The following is a 19010-nucleotide window of genomic DNA, read 5'->3' as shown; positions in this document are numbered from 1 at the left end:
TAATGACGATTCGTTAGCTACCTATCCCCCCCCCTTTCCACCGCAATCCCTGCCGTCGACGGAATATCAAGCTTAATATCGCTTTTTAAAGAAAGAAACTCGGCAACCATCCGATAAACGATCGTCTCGTTCACGTTAATGGCGGAGGAAATTATTTGACGCACGTATGCGGGCATATGTATGGGTGTACTATGAATGAAGTATTCGGTCTGGGTATAATGTTTCTTCGTGCATTTTAAAATGCAAAAGAGTGAAATAAGTTTTTCTTTTTTCTTTTTTGTTTTCATATTTTTAAATCCAACCTTTAGCAAATGTGGCTCGTAAAAACATTTCGAAATCCATCCGTTATTTCTTTACCGAAACTCATTATTACGAATTTGCCGGTTTCGTAGAATTGTTGTTTGTTCATCGTTTCATCGAATTTTCCATTGATCCCAAAACGGGGTCCAATTTGAAGATTAACCTTTTCGCAAAACCAAAACTAACCAATAGGACGCCACTAATGAATGGGTCATCCTGTCGTTAACGCACGCTCGATGATATCAAATGAAATAAACAAATATCCCAAAATTTAGTTCTTTTCGATAGGTCGCGTTGTTTCAAACGTACGCAATTATTGCCAAATCAGATTTACGTGATTTGAAAGTCATGTATCAGGAAAATAGGGGGAAATAGTTTTTACCTAAATCGGTATAGGTACGTATAGGGATTTCTACGTGTATCAGAGGAAAAGAGGAAAAACAAACGAGTTGGGTGACTTTTCCCGCGCTATTTGATCGATGCCGTTTTCTGTAGTGACCGATCGCTAGGTATGGACGATCATAGTGTTAGAAAAGAACCCTGGCAACGGAAGAATGAGCAAGAGAGATGAATAGATACGAGAGAGAGAGAGAGAGAGAGACACGTGTACACATACAGCGAGAGAAAAAAAGAGTAGGAGGGAGGGAGGGGAGGGAGGGAAAGAGAGAGAGAGAGAGAGAGAGGGTCGACCGTCTCGCAATCTCCTTTCGATCCAATATCCGAGTTTTTTGACAGCAATTTCGGTCACGTCCGATAATATATCTGGATCATTAATATAAAGCTCGGCCCACACACCGCGCGTCCCTCACGGGGAAATTGCTTTTCAATCCCCTGCAGCGGCCTCCGCCGCTCCGGCAGATCTACTCTCACCACTGACACAACCTCTACCTCTGCACCCCTCCCCAGAACATACCCAACCAACCACCCACTCACCTACCTACCTACCTACCACCTACCACCACCCCTTCTACTCTCCTATACTTTACTCTCCTTCTTGCACGACTTCATCCCCGTCCTTTCTTATATCTTTTGACCATTTTATTTGAACAAATATTGTCAATGAAAACCGTGCAAGAATAAACTGTTGTATTATTCAGACGTTATAAATCATATTTTCTAACTAAACAAAATGAAGTAATAATATACGGGCGAGATCGCGTGTTAAATGTCTTATCTTCTTTGTTTGTCCTTTATATTTTTGAGATAAGAGGAAAATACAGATAACTGTTAGGCGAGCAGTATGCTCTCGGTCTTTTTATTATTTAACTCGGTCTCTATCGGCTCTAACGAGCCGTACAACGAACACAACGGATGCGGGTTTGTGCGAGTCGTTTAAAACGTTCAGAGGAGGAGATACGTTTTCCATCTACTTCTCTTTCTCTCATTCGTGCGTCGAAGAGCACTGTTTGCTTTTAGGCACGGACGTGCTAATCGATCGTGCATATTTGATTGCCATTTACCAAATGCAACTCGCATCACCGTTGCTTCCTAACTCTCTCTGTCTCTCTTTCTCTCTCTCTCTCTCTTTGTTTCTGTTTTATATGCCGAGCTCGTAACTTTCGAGTTAAGACGAGTATTAACACTTTCTTTCGGCGAGGGTAAATAAAAAAAAAAATATAAAATAAAAATAATCACCAGATGCATTCTCTCTCTCTCTCGTTCTCGTCGACGTCACCAATCACCGACGAGTAAAAAGAAGGTGGGGAGAATTCGACGCATGTTATTCGTTAGCATAAACATAACGAAAGGCGCACGTTCGGAGAACGCGCTCACCGCTTGTTGGATTTGTTCGTTGAAATAAAGGGAATACCGTCGGGAAAGACGAACGAGTAGGTACTTCCAAGCTGAAAGAGCTTTATAAATTGGCAGCCGATCGCATTGAATGCATTTTAATATCCTTTACCCACACGATCTCCAATATGGCCATTTTCTAGATTCCCGTAGAATCAATAAAAGTCCTTGCATCATGCACGACGATACGTACGTTCTACGTACGTTCTACGTACGTTATTCCATCGAGAAACTGTGGGAATAAAAATCTAATAACAACCGAGTTGTAACATCATCTCATCTAAACTCGCAACTACAGTTTTACATACACGCCCAAGTCATATACTACGTAACATAGATCTACGTGGATGAAACCATTCGCTATATATATAGTCAATACGAATAAAATTAATTCTGTTCCGATTTATGCGGAAAAATGGATCCTGGCAAAATCCCAAATATATTAACAATACTGAAGAATTTCAATTTCAATTCTATAATCTAGGCATTACCGACGTACAATATCAACCCAGCAATACCAAAAAAAAAAAAGAAAAAAAGAAAGAAAAAACCCAACCAAACCGCGAACATTTCATACGCGATGTATTCCCGAGTTACAACGCAAAAAAAAACCTGACGATATAATATTAAAAGCAGCATATCTTTTAACGCCATGCCGCACCCCTTTGAACGAGACAACAGCTACGGCGATTCGCGAGCATTATTCGGCCGATTCGGAAAACGTTGAGGGAAAAAATTGCGTACACTCTTGAAAATACAGGCAAACGGGATAGGCACGCGCGCGTACCCCTACCCCTCTCTCTTCTGGCCCTCTCATCCATCGTCGACAATATCGAGGATGGCCGAAAGTGAAAAAGTAACTAATGTAAGAGACGGAGAAAAATAAATAAAGAAAGAAAGAAAGAAAGAAAGAAATAAAAGCAGAACACCAAGGTGAACGTAGTATCTACACACAGCACCGTTCCAACTCAAAGCTGTGTGTACGGAACACCCTCCATAAAGAAGATCCCCTCAATCAGATAAAAAATGTATTATAGCCGCCATGATACAGGACTCAATACTTCGACGGAGCTTCCAAGGGAAAAGGACGGCGTATCCTCCTGTAGGATCCATCCCTCACTCACCCTATCCCTATCCCTATCCCCTCTCCTTACTTTTCTAGATACTTACCCCCACTCTTTACTTTTCCATTCTTTTCTCTCCCTCCCTCTCCCTCTCCCTCTTTCCTTCTTTCCACATTTACGTACGTGATACACGCGTTTACATTCACCTATATCGATGCCCCCTATCTCCTTTCTCTTTCTCTTTCTCTCTTACCCCCGTCCCCCTCCCCACTTCCTCACCCTCTCCTCCAGCTTCTTCTTCTTCTCTTCTTCTTCTTCTTCTACTACTACTATCTATCTGTCTGTCTTTCTCGTGCACACGTCGAGTCTCGTACTCTCCTTTCCTGGAAATTGCTATCGAGCGATTCAACCTCGAATGCAGATCGCTGCACTCTCCGACTCTTCGGGATGACATTCGACGAAATTAGATTCCAAGGAAAGGAGAAGAGACGACACGCGCGCGCGCGCGCGCGCGCTCGCTCCTACACCCTCGCTCGAGATGTTGCTATCCTTTCCGATTTTCCTACTGCATTCTACCAATGCTCGTCCTCTTCTCCTTCCCCCTGCCTCTCCCCTCCTCCTCCTTCTTCTCCTCCTTCTTCACTTCTACCAACCCTTCCGTCTCGGTCTCGTCCTACTCGTCAATCGGTTTGTCTTCCGGACCAAATCAACCCTTTTTCAACCACGATTCAAATCTTCTTCTTAAAACAACCCTTAGATTTATCTCCACCAAACGTATATATTTCAAATAATATCCAACTGTATAATTAACCCTTGTTATTCTCTTATGCCGATTGGTTCACTACATTTCTTACACCAATTCTAATATCTCGAGCTAAACATTCGACATTATATACTAACGTAATTTATATAATAATTTCATATATTTGAATCTGTGAAATAAAGGGAGTTACGAAAAGATTAATAAACAATAAGGAAATAATTGTTTAATAAAATAGTACAGGAATCTTTTCGTCGTATACGAAAATTCCTCCTCGTTTAACGCGCAATAACATTGAAGATGATTTTTTTCGAGATTTGGTGGCAGCGGGGGGGGTGGGAGAAACTGATGAAAGTTTGAACGTTTCTGAGAGAATATTTAAGTGGAAAACGACGAGGCAAGTTGAGAACCGCCGTTGGCAAACGTAGCGACCAACGGACGCATCTAAGTTATTTACTCGAGAAGGATAGAGTGATAGAAAGAAAGGGAGAGAGAAATAGAGAGAGAAATAGAGAGAGAAAAAGAGAGAGAATAGAGGAGAAGGGATTTGGGAGGGAGAAAGAGACGAGTGGAACGAACGGCCAGATATCCAGGGAGTTTGTCAGTGAAAGCATCGAGGGGTAATTTTATCCGCACTTAGCAGATGGATTCACCCTCGTGCCACCACACGATACCCTTCTCCTTCTCCTTCTCTTTCTTCTTATTCTATTTCTTTTTCTTTTTATTTGTATTTTTTTCTCTTCTTTTTTACTTTTATTCTATTTTTATCTTGATTTTATTAATCCATCTAATCGATCGATAACATTCGATTATTCCTACTCCTATTTTTACTTTCCACTTTTTATAGATTTGAGGTACCTTACCAACACCTTTTTTACATTTATGAGCTTTTTTTAGGAGTCAGCAGTCCAAAATATACCGAAACGATCACCCCCCACCCAAGGATTGATCGTGATTATGGTTGTTGGACTCTAGTAATCCAACGGGTGTGAAGTTGTACGATCGTGCTGATTCTCACTTCCGTATTGTGCATGTTTTCGTGCACGTGCTTTCTCACTCTACTTGAAAAAGGATTGTTATCCTTGTTGTGGTACTATGTTGGTACTCATGTCCCTCACTTATGCTGATAACATGGAGACTACATAAGGAGCACGCACCCAAACGTATTAATTGCCAAAATCTGTCCACGCAAATCGTATATGTGAGTTTTCTTTTTTCACCACTAGTGTCGCTAATGTTCATTTTGTACTGCTCTGAATATAGTAACGTACAGATGCGCGAAGTGAGCAAATAATTCTTAACCTTAGTACTTGTATGTAAATAAAAAAAGTAATAATAACAATAATAAAATATTAATAATAAAATTAATAAAAATGTAGAAAAATAAAAATAAACGGCATCATTATTGTATTGTTTTTGGCCAAAAATTCGCGCACGAGCAACGATGTGTGAGCAGGGGCGTTTTATCATGGTGCAAAAGCCGAAAAATAGGCAAAAATCGAAGACGAGCCAAAACACGTCCAAGCAAAATAGCTGTCAAAAATTAACTGTGAATATTCAAAGTGGCCGAACTTGTCAGCATAAGTGAAATCTTTGGAGGTCTGTCGATGGAAAGATAAGTTGTAAATTAAGTAAATATCCTATATCTTTTGTAAAACCTTTTCTCGGGTATGACGGAACAACGGGAACGGTATTTTGTCGACAGGGTGAAACACTTTTGACGATATTTAACGAAATAGTCAAAAAAAAAAATTAAAACGTAAGAGAATCCTTGGGATTTGACTTAAAACGTTCTCACATCGAACCGGACTCTTAAACGTTCCCATGGTGTTCTAATGCACGCGTTTAAGATGAGTCCTGATGTGCATCACGAGATAATGAGTCTCATCCGGACCGGGCAAAAAGTTGCCACGAAATTGGCGACACGTGTGTACCATCGAGTTAACAACCAAAGACGAATGGGAGTAAAGGAAATACTAATAATAATAATACTAGTAATAATAATAATAATAATAAGAATAAGAATAATGATGATGATGATGATGATACTTCGGAGAAACGGAAAGAAAGAAAGATCATTTTTCAAAGAAAAAACTCATCAAGCTTTTTGCTTGAAAATTTTGTTCTCTGACTGATCAAAGATAAGTTACAAATCATTTTAAAAGTTATCCCAGTTCTATGATCAGATATGTGAATTTTTGGGTGAATATGAAAAATGTAAATTTTCAAAATTTATTATGAAAGCACTGATATTATGGAAAATATTAGAAGGAAAATACTAAAAGGTAATTTGTATTGGATCACTTGACGCGTAAGGACCCTCGAAAAAAAATAGGGAAAAAGGGAGTCATGAAAAACGAAGTGGTACGCCTCGAGCATTATCGCGACGTTCGCATTTTTCAGCAAAGGGGGGAGAGGTGGGGGAGTGAAAAAAGTAAAATAGGATATAAAACGTTGTGAAACAAAAAAAAAAGGAACGTTTCTGTGCGCGTATAATCGTGTAGTACCGCGAGGGAACACCGCGTGCCACGAAACTTTATTTCGTCTTGTCCCCGTACCGAGAATGCTGAAACTCTGCTGTACAAGGGGTACGAGTGCAGTGCAAACATTGGCGCATATGTGCGCTCGTTGCTTGAACTTTTAAAGCGTATAAACGGGATAAAAGAGAACACGGGAAAGTAAAAAAGGAAGAAGCGTAAGTAAATTTAAACTTGCGCAGTTGGGTTTTGGCGTAGTCGACTATAATCTAAGTCTCAATACGAAATAAACGCATCGTTCGGTAACTAGTTGGCCGTCGTCGTGCCAGGATATGACGAACGTGATAAAAATGAAGGCGGAGTTCTCTCACCTCCTCTCCTACCCCCTCCCAACCGAACCCAACCCCTAACTCCCTATTCCACTCTAATATCTTCCCTCGACAACCCCGTCGCATGCCCACAGCGTTAATAACATTAACGCAAGTAATGTAATTGAATACCAGCTGGCTATGAGCTTCACCAAAGTGCACGATGAGGATACTTTGTTCGGTATCCCGAAAAATTCTACTATCATTACCGGAATATGTCTACCTATGCTGAATTACAGACAGTCTTTAGCAAATTAATTAGAGTCGATGTGTGTTATAGTTTAATTCTATTAAAACTCGACTATATATCGTCGTATGTTAAGCGAGTAAATCACTGACCACACTTATGTTGGCTTACATTGCTTCAAATTTTATAAGCAATTCATAATAAATAGACCTTGATTCATATGAAACATCAATAGTAGTGTGTCAAAGCATTAATGAAAAGTATACATTAACTGAAATAAAAATTTCTTTGACTAATTCGAATCAGCATGAATGTTAATGAATATTCGCTGAACATAGACAATATAAAGATGTACAGTAAATTCGTTTGACTCGAATAGTTGGAATCCTCGGTATGCATTGTAAGAGAACATTATGAAATTTTAGCGAGACACGCGTATTAGGCGTAGAACTTTTTATTGGATTAGCCGTTTTTCTTAGGACAACTTAGCAACGGTGATCAAAGGAACCGAAGAAGAGCAAGTCGAGCGGATGTCGCAGCACTTTAAAGGGTTCCTTCGCGACGTTAACGAATAAGAGTAAGGGAGAGTTGAAGAAAAAAAAAAAGGGACAAGAGAAACGCAAAGAGACAGCTTTAAAGTCCTAGCTGTACCAATGAAATGCGATCGTTTTAATGCGCGATAAACTTTTAAAAGGAGAGCCGCGCTAAAAAAACGAAAACGAATGGAGACCACCCGCGATGTCTGCAGACCTTCCTTGAGAAGTGCACAAACAGAAAGAAAGAAGGAAGGAAGAAAAGGAGAATTTCACGATCCTGCACGGTTAACGGTTAGAACTAAAACTGAATTTTACATTTGCTCTGGATACCGACTCCTCGATAAATATCGACTTACCTCGAGAAAGTGTAAACTCCTATGAACTCTCGTTGCATCTTGCATCGGTTACGTAAATATTCCCTCCCGGAGAAAAAAAAAAGGGGATTTCATTTTTTAAATAACATCGATTGATGAAAGGGTTACTCTCTTATTTATTCGAACGAAACAAAGACTCGCTTTTCTCTTTGAAATAAAACAAGAAGAGGAAACTGAGTGAAAGAATAAGAGGAAAAGAGAAAAAACAGAGGGGCAAAGGGGTAAAAGGTAAAGGGAGGCAATTTAAATTCAGTTGAAGCTTCAAACGGACCTGACGCACGTAAAACGATAGGACGCGTGCGTCGTCGAAAGAGGACGGAGGGCTCACGGCCCAGTGTCGTGTTTATTTTAACGGAGCCCTCTCTCTCTCTTTCCCTCCCTCTCCCTCTTTCTCTCCCTCTCTCTCTCTCTGCGTCACTCCTAACCGGTACGGCTGGCAATATAAAGTTAATGACATTTGATCCCATAACGTCGAAAGTTAATTCCTTTCGGTATTAATACGGAGAGTGCATCCACGGTAATGAGATTGCATTGAGCGCGAGGGGGATGATATAAGGGGTCGCTTATAAAGCTTACCCCGTAATAACGTATTGTCCAACACATAGGTGCGCTCGCGCGCACTAACGCATCAACGACGTAGCTAGGTAGGAGCCATGCTAGTAACCCAACAACTCGCCAGTCAGCCAGCCAGCCAGCCAGCCACCTATCTATCCATGAACTCCAAGTCCAAGCAAGCGTGATATTCGGTTGCACCGAGTAAAAAGTTACGGGGATATGACGCGTCACCTGCGTGCGACCGAGCCACCATCGCCATCAACTCTGTCGACGATCGATGCTTTCTCCTTCCTATCGGCGCCGCTTTAAGCTTTAGGGGTGCCGGTGTTGCTTCCGCAGTAACAACCCGCCACTGATACTCTACACTTCAATTAAACGAATAGGAACTCAGGAATCAACGTGTAACTTTTCAGTTTCTTACCTTGCCTAGCAGCCCCAAACATTTTCGTAATTTGTACTTTAACTTGCTTTAATATTTCATCGATTTAACTCCGATATCATCCCCTCACCCAACCCAAGTTCTCTTTTGCTCCTAAGTGACCGTAAACGTAAATGAAATTTGTTCGTTCGTCCATCTGTCCTTGGTATCCAAACTTAAAATCAAATTTTCGCTGGGTCTTCTCCTCTCGATTACGAGTAATCACTCTCGGTATACATTTTGAGCGACCAGATGGAAATACCTTTTTATCGTTTATGCTATGCCAGGAGGAGGGTTGAATTAAAAGGGAGGAAAAGGAGATGACGGGGCATCGTTCGATTTCGAATAAAGTTAATTGGAAAACATTGTTCGGCGAGACGAGACACGAGCTGGAGACAGGCCGAGGAGAGGAGAGGAGGTGAGGAATTGGGTGGGAGTTTTCGGGGTTGGGGGCTAGCGAAGGGGCAGGGGGTGGTGGCGGTGATAGCGACAGGGCGGGCAGGGAACGGAAAGAGAGAGTGAAGCAGAGAAACGGATGCCGCTGGGAATCGAGGGATCGGGTGAGTTAGCGAAAATTAATATTCCATATCGCTCCATCGAATCGTACAACGACGAGGGCAACCGATCGAAGCAGCGTCGACAACAGCCAGTCGTGCTGTCGATAAAACAGATTCCTACCTGACCAATCTTTTGCCCCTGTTATTTACATTTCGTTTTGTTTCCTTTTCTTTTCTTTTCTTTTCATTTGGAATTATCAAACATCGTTGAAAGAAAAAAAAACAAAAAAAAAAGAAATCCTTTTATTCGATTATCGAAACTATCGTAGACGTAGACTCGTCTACGTTAGCCTACGTCTCGCCGAGAAACATAACACTAGGAAAAGGAGAAGAGACTACGGGCGAATCCTATAAGCCTGCGAGAGATTCTAGGATCGTCGTTTGGCTCCTAGTCGTCGGCTCCTGATATCTGAAAACGAACGCGAACGTGTGTTGGCACGAGCGAAGCACGTGGCATCTCACAGTCCTTGACAGTTTTCTAATAGAACTCGTAAATACTGTTTAAAGGGGCTGGAGAGGGGATACTTCAAAGTGAGTTATGTTTTTTTTCTTCTTCTTTTTATTTTTTTTTTGTTCCTTAATGGAATCGTGAAAAACTAGTTTCGAAAAAGTTTACGTATGACAAGTAGTCATAAATATATTACGCGGCGGTCGCGTCAAACGCAGATCGAACTAGCGTTGAAAGTCATTAACATCGGATTAAACTAATGGCTCTATTTATCTCTTTCTCTTTCTCTTTAATCCGTTATTGCATCTTTAATAAATCCCGATTACATCTGCTATCGAGTTGGTATTATCAGTCGCATAAATAATCACAATTCTATATATTATATCACGGCCGTAACGCGCCCATATATACGTTTTATCCCTCGCTCCTGTGGAATAATTTACGAATATCGAAACTTCCCACCGTTGCCATTCACCGTACTGCAACAATTCGTTTGACGTAAAACTGGACCGCGAAATATGACGGGAATGAAATCGAACGAGCGCAAACTAGCTGCCGAGCTAGCGAGCTACCTACCACCATCGCGACCTGACGATTTTCGTTCTTGTTGTTGCTGCTGCTGCTGCTGTGTTTTTGTTGTTGTGTTGTTATTGGGGTACGATTATTATCGCGTGCGAGTAAACGAGTGAATGACCATACAGAGAAAGAAAGGGAAAGAGAGATGGGTGGCTAATACCTAAATAATTGGCGGTCGTTTCGCGCCAGATTTACGAGGCAATAATTGGAAAGAACGTTGCTTTCCGCGGGCGCGCGCGCGCACACGCAACCCGCTGCTATTGCTTAGTCGCACAAACGTATGAAAACGCGGCTTACGTACCACCACAACACGTTCGGAGGTTTTTCGATCGGTCGTTCAAAATTCGCACGTTTGCGGTGAGCAAACGCACTCCTCCACCACCACCACCACCCCCACCACCCTGCTACTTTTGCTTCTGCTGCTGATGCTCCCCCTCACCCTCCCCATCTCTCCTCCTACCACAGCAACGTTCAACCGTAATACGCCGTAACTGTATTGCAAATTAGCCAGGCGTGGGTATTAATTCGTTACCAGCGAGCACCTGACCGACCGACGAACGATCTATAATTATAATAATAACAATGACCGTCGCATAAAGAGAGAAAGAGAGAGAGAGAGAGAACTCTAATTGACCATTTAATATTTAGTATTCTCGTGAGAATTGTATCGAACCTAGCAACGAAAATCTATTGTCCCAACGATTATCTCTAACTACTTGAAAAATACCTTATTTTGCTTATCTATATATGAATTATGAAGAAACGAACAAATATGATAATTAGTCGTTATCCTAGGCATCGATTAACTCGATGAAAAATATTTATTATAATTTTTGTTGGCATATACAATTAATTACACAAGTATTCCTATCCCTACTATCAATTTATAACAATCAATATGTTTATGGTAATACAATATTTCAAAATTCTTATACATAGAAATATATTTTAAAATTATTAAACTTTTATATATATTAGTCTTTTTATTATAGGAGAAGTAAAATTTGGCATAACTGATTACTGAAAATTGTTCTCGCAAGTTGTATGCCCAATCATTTCAAAAGTACATATTATAAAATGCAATAAAGGGCCAATCAATTAATACTTACAAAAGCAATCATTATACGTTGCTGTTTTGTTTCATATAAATGCATATGCACCTATAAATAGTTTAGTTTCAAACTCATAATAAATTACAATCCAATCCCTTCTATACGCGTCTTTTAAAATCTTCTAACCCTTTGTAAAATCTGATTAATCGGTCAGCTGTATAGGCATTTAAAAATGGCGCTATTCAGTTTTCGATCATTAAATTTTGATCGAAAAATATATTGTGTCCTTGATTAATGAGTTAATTGATAAGAGAATTTCGTTAACGATCATCAACAACATGTCCAGCCACGTACGTTGGCTAGCACGTCTGTTTCTGGCATCTATTATTATTAACCTTAAATGAACGACATCGTAACATAACCTCTTAATGGATCCACGCTGGTACAACATTTTCATTATGCTTCAAACAACGCCGATCGATTGCCGTTCAATATTGTCCCGGTAATACGAGTGGTTTGTCGGAAAAAATCTACCCAAATGACTTTAATAAAATCCTTAATATTTGCAAATATTTTTCGTCCTTTATGAAAAAAAATAAGAACGCTAGAAGGGGTTGTCGTTGTTCAAATAAACTGTACACTGTCTACAGTGATTTATATTAAACACCGATCGATTGCCGTTTAATATTATCCAGATGATAAAACTTTCTTCTCGGTATGATCATACTCAAATGATTTTAATAATATCCTAAATATTTGTAAATATTTTTCATCGTTTATGAGACGAAAAAAATAAAGTAGGAACGTAAAGGCTTGTTCAAATGAACAGGACAATGTACGCCATATTTCACGTTATTGAGAGAGAAAGAGAGAGAGAGTAGACGTTATAATGACGGCATAATGCGATTATTATATCTAGAGGAAATAATCGGCTTATTAATCGAGTCTGTGAGATTGAAAAAGCGGGTGCATTTGATTATAGGGAAAAGAAATGCTAGGTAAAATTAGATACAAAGAAGGGGAAAAGAAAGAACTACTACTCCCTTCTGTTAAATCGAATCGACGGGGCGAGAAAAAAATGTATTACGCGCAGTATATGTGTACGTGTGTGCGTGTATTACCACGTTTGTATTATATAGTAAAACTCACTTTGGCTATTCCTAAAGAAAGCGGAAAAAAGAAACAAAAGATAATAGAAATGTGTGTGTGTGTGTGTGTGTGTTCGTATTGTTAGCTTTGTCGCCATTCGGAAGGCCAGATAAGGCACAGTATAAATTTGTAAACGCCCTCATAAGAGCTTTCGGATCGAAATCGTACAACACAACGTGTACGCGTCTAAAGAGAGAAAGAACACGTTTACGAGGTGTAAGATTTATGACCAAGCTGTAACCGCACCTGCAGCCACCTGGTTTCTTTTCTCCATCAGACACGGTGGTAGCGGTGATGGTGGTGGTGATGGTGGTGGTGGTGGTGGCAGCCCTGTTTCTCGCTAGATTGAGATTACAAAATCCACATACACCCAACGCCAACGCCAACGCCAACGCCAAAGCCAAAGCCAAAGCCGACACCCTGTGCCGTATAAATGACGCATATTGCTTCCTAGCGAAATTAAAGTATAGATGTGTCCAAAGATAAATTCTTCTCTTCTTCTTCTTCTTCTTCTTCATCTTCATCTTTTTCTTCTTGGATCGCATAAACATCTATATTCGCTAATTTAAAAATTTTCTTTTTTTTTTTTGTATCTTTTTAAGAAATTAAATTAAAGTACGAGTTATAGCGGATGAATTATATTCCTTTTATTTTCTTTTTCCTTTAGCTTTGTTCTTTAATGTTAATATTGTTCATTTAATCGGTTAATTGTTTTCGATCGAAAAAATAATTTCGGTACGGTTGAGAGTTATACGAAATTACCATTTACTACGAAAATTTGAAATTTCGAAATAAAGAAGAAGAAGAAGAAGAAGAAGAGGGAACGAATGATCTCGTTTAACAACGTATTCGAGAAAACGCCGAAGAGCTTTTACAGCGACAAGAGGTATTAAAGACGATCGTCTCGGAATATTATATTTGATTCTAATCTACCAAATAGGATGGCGGTCTACTTATTCACGCATGCCTCGCTCGGTTACCGAGCTAGCCGAGAAACAGGCGGCAAAAATGTTGTCACGTCGATAGATACACGCCCGGAAAAACGTCGCGGAAAATCATGCGAATGGGATCGTATTTGTTATCTAAAGCACGAGATCGGTAATCGAATCGTAATAGAGAGAAAAAGAGAGAGAAAAAGAGAAAGAGAGAGAGAGAGAGAGTGCTGTTATAAATTTGTCATTGTGATTACAATGATACGAAGCTATAAAAACTAAATAAAAACAAGATAAATAAATAAAAACAAAACAAAATAAAATAAATAAAAAGAAAAAAGAGAGAGAGAGAGGCGGAGAGGAAAAGGGAGAAATCGATAAAAGCAGTAAAAATAAAAGTAATAAAATCACGGTGAGCTATCGTTTGTCAGGTTCTACGCTGGTGGCACACGAGAGAAAGCAATTTTATGATTTGAAGGTAGAAAAGGATAGCGCTTTGGTGTTACTGCTGCTCGTTCGGCTTCTTTTTCGCTCGATCGAACCGATCGAGCACCCTCGAAAAATTATATTTGATTCTAATCTAGCAAATGGAATGGCAGTGCAGCCTATTTATTTGCACTTGCTTCCAAACCGGTCGCTGCACTGTTATTGTCACTGACGTATAACCATCACAACCCGTTGTTGTATTTCCACGTAATTCCCAACGTATCTACGTAAACACGTACTATGTATCTCTCTCTTTCTTTCTTTCTACGTGTTGTATTATATTATATACGCGTACATATATAAATCGTTTTTTCTTCTAGTTATTTGTTTCCTCCAATAGTACGCGTCTGCGCGCCTTACGAAATACCCCGAGAAGCAGCACCCCGTGCGTCAAAGTTCTAACTCCCGTACGCATCGTTTTTCAGATTAGTCTCCAGACTTTTCCTTTTATTTTTTTTCTTTTTTCTTTTTTTTTAATTCCACCTACCTACTCTTTTCTTTTCAAAGTGATATCAAATTTCGATACGTTTATTCGAAACTTTTCTAATAGGGAAAAACTAATGGAGAATAAGAAAAACGATAAAAAATAGCCCGGGAAAACGTATTTCGTCGCTTAAACCGATTGATCGTTTTTTTTTTTTCGTTTATTTGTTCTTCGATTGACAAATAGCTAAGTGGAAAAAAAAGGTTTTTTATTTTAACGATAAAAGAGATGTATTATATATATATAAAAAGGGGAATCAGCGTGAAATATTATTTACAATACGACATTATAAGATCGAAAAGGAAAGGAATAAAAAGAAGAATAGAATGGAATATCGGGCGAATCTTGATTTTAGATCGGTCAATACTTTATCAGCCGTCGAGTGGTATAGGGCAAGTGATCATGGTACTTGTAGACACCAAGCGGCGTGCCTGGACGAAGTAGCTATTTTCCAGCGAGTGCTCACCGATTAAAAAAGCAATCCTCTATCACGGTAAAGAAGAGCGGAGATGAAACCGAGTTTGAATTTTTCTCTCTTTTTTACGATCCCATGGCAGATGTTGTTGAAAACACGCGAACGGTGTTTAAGTTGGAAAATATTTTTTTCTTTTCTTCTTCTTATTCTTCTTATTCTTATTCTTCTTAACCATTTCCATTGAAATTTCTTGATAAAGAATTAGGAATGTCAAGATTATGATACGTTCATCGAAAATTTAAACTTGTCGTTTGAAATTTTCTTTACTTTTCTTTTCTTTTTTACGATACTTAGACAGATGTCGTTGAAAACGCATGAAATTTTCTCGCTCCAATTGAAGAATATATTATTCCTTTTGTTTTTCATTATTATTAAAACCACTCTCATTGATATTCGGTGATAGACAATTAGAAGCGTCAAGGCTAGTATCCATTAGTCCAGATTAGACCAGTCGTCTGATTGGTTAGAACTACGGAGAATGGAAAAGAGACAAGTCTCGTCAGTTCGATTACTAATGGGGGAGGTGTGTCGTCTCCTAACGCACAAAGCTCCATCCTATTCGTTGGACAACAGCGAGTGCTACTGTTACTCACTGTCCGATCAATTACAGTGCGCGTTAATCTCGGTAATGTGATATTATCGCGGTCAGCAACGACGCCTGCCTTGCTTGCTTGCTTGCTTGCTCGCTTGCTCGCTTTTGTTGCCTTTGCTCGCATACAATTCCTTCCAAATATTTGGTCTAAACCGCAAAATGCATTTTTATGTTTCTTCTATCAATGATAACTCGAAGATGCGACGAATTTTGCTCCACCGGATTAACACGATGACGATCATCGAGAAAGGGTTGCTTGCTTGTTTGTTCGCTTTTGTTTCCTTTACTCGCATGCAATTTCTTCCAAATATTTAGTCTAAACCGCAAAATGCATTTTTATGTTTCTTCTATCAATGATAACTCGAAGATGCGACGAATTTTGCTCCACCGGATTAACACGAGGATGATCATCGAGAAAGGGTTGCTTGCTTGTTTGTTCGCTTTTGTTTCCCTTACTCGCATGCAATTTCTTCCAAATATTTGGTCTAAACCGCAAAATGCATTTTTATGTTTCTTCTATCAGTGATAAATCGAAGATGCGACGAATTTTGCTCCACCGGATTAACACGAGGACGATCATCGAGAAAGGATTGCTTGCTTGTTTGTTCGCTTTTGTTGCCTTTGCTCGCATGCAATTCCTTCCAAATATTTGGTCTAAACCGCAAAATGCATTTTTATGTTTCTTCTATCAATGATAAATCGAAGATGCGACGAATTTTGCTCCACCGGATTAACACGAGGATGATCATCGAGAAAAGGTTGCTTGCTTGTTTACTCGCTTTTGTTGCCTTTGCTCGCATACAATTCCTTCCAAATATTTGGTCTAAACCGCAAAATGCATTTTTATGTTTCTTCTATCAATGATAAATCGAAGATGCGACGAATTTTGCTCCACCGGATTAACACGAGGATGATCATCAAGAAAAGGTTGCTTGCTTGTTTGTTCGCTTTTGTTTCCTTTACTCGCATGCAATTTCTTCCAAATATTTAGTCTAAACCGCAAAATGCATTTTTATGTTTCTTCTATCAATGATAACTCGAAGATGCGACGAATTTCGCGCCACCGAATTAACACGAGGACGATCATCGAAAAAGGGTTGCTTGCTTGCTTGCTTGCTCGCTCGCTAGCTCGCCAGATTTATATGAAATAAATCGAGAAATTCGCCCGGGCGAGAATCAATTCCGAGAATTTTCGTATGTAGGTCACAGCACCAGTAGCAACACCAACGTAGGGTCCACGTATGTATCGAGTATAATATAAAAAAAAAAATAAAATAAAATACAAACAAGGAGGAAGAAACGAATACCACTTTCTACGAGTTATACGAATAAAAAGGAAAGAAAAAAAGAAGAAAGAAAAGAACAACAATAAATAAAGAAAAGGAAAAGGAAAGAAAAAATCCGCGAACGATCGTAATAAAGAAAAAAGGAAAAGAACAATTCATCGAATCGGACGAATCTCTAATTGTAAGATACCGAAGACAGGAGATCGGGGGTGAGGGGATGGAAGTGGGGGGGTAGGGTTGTTATGTTATAGTCTTGAAAATCGATTCGCTTAACCGCAACGTAATCGATTATCACCGCAGAATTAATAACCGTTGTCGATAACCACAGCATTCGAACCTTACGTTCGATTAATACGAGCTGGGTTTTGTTCGTATAATTAATACGATCCTAACGAGATTCGCGTATCGAGGTAGCGCGAACATTGAACGAGTCAACACACAACTCAACCAACAACCTACTGTATCACGCTCGATGCTGCTACCGCGCTACAGTAGTACCTCTCCGCACGCCATCCATACGATTATATATTATTCGAATTTGTCGGAAGATCCCGAAGATGTATCTAAATCCTGTCATCGAATTAACAATGTTCTCACTCTATTGGTATTTAACCAATAAAAAAATACGATACGAAGAAGAAAGATAATATCGATAACTACGAGTAGAAGATAAGGGAGAGTATTTTCAAGGACGATAATAAAAAATCGAGTTGAGATAGAAATGGAAATGTTGTCGAACGTGAAGAAAGACGAAAAAGAAGAGAAAGAGAGAGAGAGAGAAGGAGAAGGAGAGGGAGTGAAGAGTAAAAGTAGAAAAAAGTTAGGTGGGATAGCCGTGGTAAACGGGGGGGGAAGGGAAGGGAGGGAGGGAGGGGGGCAGTGTCGCGAAGTAAATAGGACTGGTACTCGTTCTGCCGTAAAATTGTATGTGAAATTGTGCGATGTGTCTTACGAATTGAATCGCCGGAAACGACATTGATTTTATTGCTTGTTTCCAGTGATACGGTACACCTCCAATCCGAGCCACGTGATCTCTCCACGTCTTTTTCTTCCTCTCTCTCTCTCTCTCACTCACATTCTCTCATCTCACTTTATCCCACTTTGCTCTTCCATTTCCGTCAGCGAGTACTTCCTCTTACAGATAACGTCGAGTACGTAGACACGTACGGATTATTCAACACGATGTTGACGAGCGCTAATGTAAACCAAGGGAATAGTAATTCTCCTCTTCGAATCGAATCGCACCATTGGAAAAAGTCGAAATTACTATCTCGTTCTAACTGATCTTCCCCTTTCCGACCATCATCTCCGATTTCTAAGAGGATTCTCTCTCTCTCTCTCTCTCTCTCGGTTAACTGTGTCGGATCGATCGATAATTAATTTTTCTCGATAGCAAGAAATAAGGTGTAGAGATAGCTCGAGTTAGGGTATCTACTACTTTGCCCGAAGTGATTCAGAATCGTAATCGCCGTATAAATCCATTACCGTTCTCCTCCTCCTCCTCTTCCTCCTCCTCTTCCTCTTCCTCCTTCTTCTTCTTCTTCTTCTTCTCCTTTTCTACCACTACCACCACCAACACCACCATCTCATCGTTGGAATCTCTGTAGAAAGAGAAGGTAAAACTTTAGTCCTCAAATATAGCCGTAAAACGCGTCTTAAACAGTCAGTCAGATTCCATTCTTCTCGACTCGATTCAGGAGTCTCCAAAGTCACGTTACTTTATACTCAAAGATTTGGATTTAGAATAAGACGATGAGTAAGATGTAGTTCTATCGCCTTTTCGCTTACCAAGTGGTTACGAAGTTTATAATAGAACGCATCTGGAGTTTACTCGACGTTCAACTTTGCACTCGTTAATATTCGAAGTAAGAGAGAAAAGTCGATATCCAGTCGAGAGGATTCAATGTCTGAAATGTTAACCTTCCTTGATAAAAAAAGAGAAAAAAGGTGAAATAAAAGAAAGAATATCTGGACAGAACCGAGAAAAGAGATCATCCGACTCAGAAAAGAAACGTTTTACGTGTCGTTCACGTTCGAGGCTATTTTTTTTCTCTCTCTGATCGTTCATGCACGATGAATCTCTCCTCCTGACCCAAAAACTCCCAAGAGTTTTGAATTCGTGGACGGTGATAGAAAGGGGATG

At 39.8% G+C, this 19010-nt stretch overlaps 1 protein-coding gene across 3 annotated transcripts in view; it reads right to left on the bottom strand.

Annotated features, from left to right (window-relative positions):
- The window catches only part of LOC122515716 (rhombotin-1-like), a 77339-nt gene that overhangs the window by 52670 nt on the left and 5659 nt on the right, over positions 1-19010 (bottom strand). The gene's annotated exons all lie outside the window — the stretch shown is intronic.

This window comes from Polistes fuscatus, unplaced genomic scaffold, assembly GCF_010416935.1.
Source record: "Polistes fuscatus isolate 324 unplaced genomic scaffold, CU_Pfus_HIC Scaffold19, whole genome shotgun sequence".
In the NCBI taxonomy this organism is placed as follows: Eukaryota; Metazoa; Arthropoda; class Insecta; order Hymenoptera; family Vespidae; genus Polistes; species Polistes fuscatus.
The sequence above is the reverse complement of the archived record's forward strand: the minus strand, read 5'-3'. Positions and strand labels throughout refer to the sequence as shown.